The sequence below is a fragment of the Mus caroli genome, unplaced genomic scaffold, assembly GCF_900094665.2.
Source record: "Mus caroli unplaced genomic scaffold, CAROLI_EIJ_v1.1 scaffold_10532_1, whole genome shotgun sequence".
Classification (NCBI taxonomy): domain Eukaryota; kingdom Metazoa; phylum Chordata; class Mammalia; order Rodentia; family Muridae; genus Mus; species Mus caroli.
In genome coordinates, this window is record NW_018388726.1 from 9223 (window position 1) to 14375 (window position 5153).

A 5153-nucleotide genomic window follows, 5' to 3' on the forward strand; every position below is an offset into this window, starting at 1 on the left:
ATTGTCTTCGAATCTCTTATAATCATAAAGAAATATGCCTGGAGTTAGTTAAGAGTTATCAGTATTGATATGAGTCCGTTCATTAAGATGAATGTCCTTGTATTGCCTCAGCCCAGGTTGAATGGATAGTCATGTTTTATCTCCTGTTCTGTGATACCCACGTTGTCCCATGAGTTTCCATGTCTACAGTCTTGAGAGACTGGTTATGAGAAAATGCATTTTCATTTAAAATCTTTCCAACTTCAAAAGTTGAGATACAGACTATTCCCTAAACATCATAATGTCTTTGACTTTCCAGTACTGATCTTGAATATCATGCTTGATTTATATAATCTATCACGGTTACACTGTGTACTTATTCCTTCTTATTTGAATATATTTTGAATATGGATTATAATATATAGATTAAAATATTTATTCCAAAAGAGGGCTTATTGGCAAATTTCTAACTTGTTCCCTTCTTCCATATATGTAAAGTTATAAGCTAATATCTTCCTCCCACCCTTTTTATTTCAAATCCTAGATTACTGTTGTGCATAGTAGAATCCCTTCCCGGGGTCCCACAAATGAACTATGACTCCAAGGAAGTCAACTTTGGAGGAACCAGTGAGTTTATTTGATATTTCTCATGCAAAAATGGGGGAAAGCTTAATGAATTGAGAAACAATGATTAAAATTTAGATAGCTATATATCTATATATTACACTGCATCATGGCTATGGACAAACATTACTCAATATAGAGCTCTATCATTGACTTGAATGGTAATCCACATTGTTAAAGTTGTCTCACTTATTCATAAAATGGCAAATCCACCTTTTTTTTTTTTTTTTTTTTTTGGTTTTTCGAGACATGGTTTCTTTGTGTACCCCTGGTTGTTCTGGAACTCACTCTGTAGAACAGGCTGGCCTCAAACTCAGAAATATGCCTGCCTCTGCCTCCCAAGTGCTGTGATTAAAGGCATGTGCCTCTATGCCCGGCAACTCCAGCTTTTTAAAAAAAAGCATTGCTTAAAGCTCTAACAGTAAAAGCACAGAATATAGGGACAAAATATGAATTAAGGCATTCAGAAACATTCAACCTCTATTGCATTTATGATGGCCATAATGCATCCATTGAAGATATCTAGATTAAGTTGATAGGCTCTTGTCAGAGAGAACACTGGAAAGAATGTGCATGAGTTTGTGGTTTTTATGTTAGGGCCTACATACACCAATATAGGGATTAATTTATTTAAGATATTTTCATGAAGATATAGCACACTAAATTGCATTTTTGTCCCTCGCCAAAAAAAAAAAAAATCATTTTTCTCTGTCTATTGGTTTGTCTTTAACTCCCAGACAATATTGGTTTTTATATTGACATCATATATATATCACAATGTACTTGTATCTATGTAAAGTCTTCAATCAAAAGAAAAGAAAAATCATGATGTCAGTTGTTCTGTATTATATAAGTTAAAATATTAATTTTATGTTGCACTCACATCATTGCCTAAAAATGAAAACTATATAATCGGGAGTTGAATGAAACATTACATTGGAAAAATAAAGGGAAGGTGGGGCAGAAATTTGGGAAAGAGTAGAAGGAGAAAATGGAAATGGGAGAGGACACAGAGGAATTTGCAGAAGAAAAGCAGAGCAGAAAAAAATGGTCTGGAGAATATACAAGTTCTAAACAGTGAAGTAGATGTAGAATATGGCAGTGTAGTGGTAGATCTGCCCAATCTAGGCACAAAGCATTTATTCATATTAATTGCGTTGTGTTTTCATTGCTGGAGCATTTTTGGGTTAGAGATTTACCCCAACTAAATGGCAACCTGTGGAGAGCCGCAATAGCATTCGCCATCACAAGATGGTGCCGGCTTCTGCTGTGCCAGCTCGACCTCTTTTCAGAAAACAAGCTGTGTGCGCATGTGCAAGAGTGTGTTCGCGCCAAGTTTTTGCCCACCCCGGGGCATGCCAATGAGATCATGGGTAAGTGACCAATCAGGCATGGACTCTGCATCTTCCTCTTTAAGATGCAATAAACGCTTTGCTGCAGAAGGATCCTGGTGTACCGTGTGTGTTCTTGCTGGCGAGATGATAGTGCAGGACATTTGGTGCCCGAAACCCAGGAAAAAACACCTCACCATCGCAGGTGCCTAGGAGATCCTCCATTCACGGAGAGGATTCAGAACTGCAGGACGAAGGTAGGCTCCAAGAGGCATGTTTGGCCTTGATCTCTCTCATTTCTCTCCCCATTAGAAGCTGCGGTGGAAGCTTTTGTTCTCCTTTTGGCAGAGCTCATTCTTTTTCTTTTGGTTTCATTTTGTTTCCATCGGTGGTCGTGTTAGCCGATTTTGCGGCTGCCAATAGGCACAGTCAGACGGACGTAGATAAACCGCAGTGTGTCTCCTGTATTTAAGCCCCTCCTATAGATAAAGGAGCAGTATGGGAGCCTCACATTCAGTGATTACAGCGCTACATTCTGTCTTAAAGCAGCACAAGCTAAAAGTTTCTACAAAACCCCTGGAATGTTTTGTTAAAGAGGTCGATCGCGTAGAACCTTGGTACGTGTGTTCAGGGTCGTTAACCCTTGCCTCCTGGCAGAAATTAAGGGGAAACTTAGTTAGGGAACAACAGAATGGAAAATTAAAGGTAGGGCCCATGGCATTATGGAAACTGGTGAAATCATGCCTAGAGGATGAAAAATGCTGCCTGACAGTAACAGCAGGACAGGGGGCATTAGAGGAGTTACAGGACAGCATGTCAGAAACAGAGCAAGGTAAAAGATTAGGAGCTCTAAGAAGAAAAGGTGCACCTAAGAAAAGAGGCCCTTCCAAGGACCTTGGATCCGAGGAAGCAAGAAATAGGGGGGAAAGGACGCCCCGGTAGAGAAACAAGGAAAGGAGGAGAAAACCTCAAAAAAGAAAAGCCTTTATCCGGTAAAGGAGTTAGAGGCTTTGGGGCTTGATAGTTTCAGAAACAGATGAGCTTAGCCCCTCTGAGGAAGAGGAGTTAGAAAATGAGGCAGCTTGCTATGAAGAAGAAAGATACCACCCAGATGAATGACGAGCTAACAGCTTGGGTAAAAAACAGAAGAAAGTGGGAGGTGGAAGCCATGCGGTTTCCCGGCCTATAGGCCCCAGCGCCCCTACACCTTATGAGGAAAGATTTTACTCAGACTCCTTCCTCACTAGAGATGAACAGAAAAAGATACGGCAGGCATTTCCGGTGTTTGAGGCTGCTGATGGAAGCCGTGTTCATGCACCAGTAGAGTACATTCAGATAAAGGAACTTGCCGAGTCTGTATGTAATCATGGGGTCAGTGCTAACTTTACCTTATCTCAAGTTGAAAGACTTGCAACCTTGGCCTTGACCCCAGGAGACTGGCAGCCCTCACTAGCATGGGTCAATATATGGAATGGAAAGCCTTATGGTATGATGTCTCCCAAGCACAAGCTAAGATTAATGCTGCTGCGGAGGGAGATCAGAGAAACTGGACATTTGATTTATTGACAGGACAGGGACAATATGCCACCAATCAGACAACTTTTAATTGGGGAGCATATGCTCAGATCTCAGCTGCCACCATTAAGGCCTGGAAGGCGCTTTCTAAGAAAGGGGAATCAGGGGGACATTTAACAAAGATCATCCAAGGTCCCCAGGAGCCTTTCTCAGACTTTGTAGCTAGAATGACTGAAGGAGCAGGGAGAATTTTTGGCAATCCTGAGCAAGCCATGCCATTAATAGAACAGCTCGTTTATGAACAAGCTACACAAGAATGCAGAGCAGCAATTACACCTAGAAAGAGTAAGGGATTACAGGACTGGTTAAGGGTGTGTCGTGAGCTTGGAGGCCTCTTAACTAATGCAGGGCTAGTGGCTGCCATTCTGCAAGGACAGAAACGCCCAGCCACTTCAGACCGAAAGGTCTGCTACAATTGTGGCAAACCCGGACAATTAAAGAAGGATTGTCGTGCCCTTGACAAGAAACGAGCTCCTGGCATTTGCACAAAATGTGGAAAGGGTTACCATTGGGCTGATGAATGTCGCTCTGTTAGGGATATCAGAGGAAGATTGCTGCAGCCAGTACAGCCAGGAGAAAATGAGAACAGCTCAAAAAATGGGTTTCAGGGCCCCAGGTCTCCGGGCCCCAAACCATATGGGACTCCAATGAACAAAAGTCAGACACCTCCGTCCATAGAGCAACACAGGGCTCAGCAGGGTTGGACCTGCATTCTACCGCCCGATTCATGCTGATGCCACAGATGGGCATACAACCCGTACCTACAGATTTTAAGGGACCCCTACCAGCAGGAAGTATGGGACTGATTCTTGGCCATTCTTCTTTGACAATGAAAGGACTTGTTCACCCTGGAGTTGTAGATCAGGATTATGAAGGAGAAATTCAGGTTCTCTGCTCCAGCCCTCAGGGTGTCTTTTCCGTTTCACCAGGAGACAGGATTGCTCAGCTAGTAGTCCTGCCAAGTTTACATGATCAATTTCCCTCTTCAGGCCTACCTCGAGGAACCAGGTTGTTTGGCTCCTCTGGAAATGATTCAGCATATCTGGTCATGAATCTTGATTCCAGACCATCCTTGGAATTACTAATAGAAGGAAAAATTTTCAAAGGCATTTTAGATACAGGGGCGGACAAAAAAGCATTGTTTCTTCCCATTGGTGGCCAAAATCTTGGCCTATAACAGAATCATCCCATTCCTTACAGGGATTGGGGTATGATTCCAGCCCCACAATTAGTTCATGTTCCTTGAATTGGCAAGCCCCTGAAGGACAATCTGGCAGTTTTATTCCTTACATTCTCCCTCTCCCTGTTAATCTATGGGTAAGAGACATATTACAGGCCCTAGGTTTGGTTCTATCCAATGAATATTCACTGCCAGCTACCCAAATGATGAAGAAAACGGGATAGAAAGAAGGCAAAGGACTTGGAAAGAGGGAGCAGGGCCTACTTGAGCCTGTCCTGCAGGAAGACAATGAAGGAAGAAAGGGCTTGGGTTTTTCCTAGGGGCCGTTGGGGGCGCTATACCTATACCTTGGCTCACAGAGGAAGCTGTGTAGGTTCCTCAGTGGCCTCTTTCCTCTGAAAAGCTTGAGGCAGTTACTACCCTGGTAAATAAACAATTGAGACTTGGGCATTTAGAACCCTCCA

At 42.7% G+C, this 5153-nt stretch overlaps 1 pseudogene; it reads left to right on the top strand.

Moving 5' to 3' along the window:
• Window positions 1-2648: 2648 nt before the first annotated feature.
• LOC110287757 lies at window positions 2649-4243 on the top strand (annotated as a pseudogene).
• The last annotated feature ends 910 nt before the right edge of the window (window positions 4244-5153 follow it).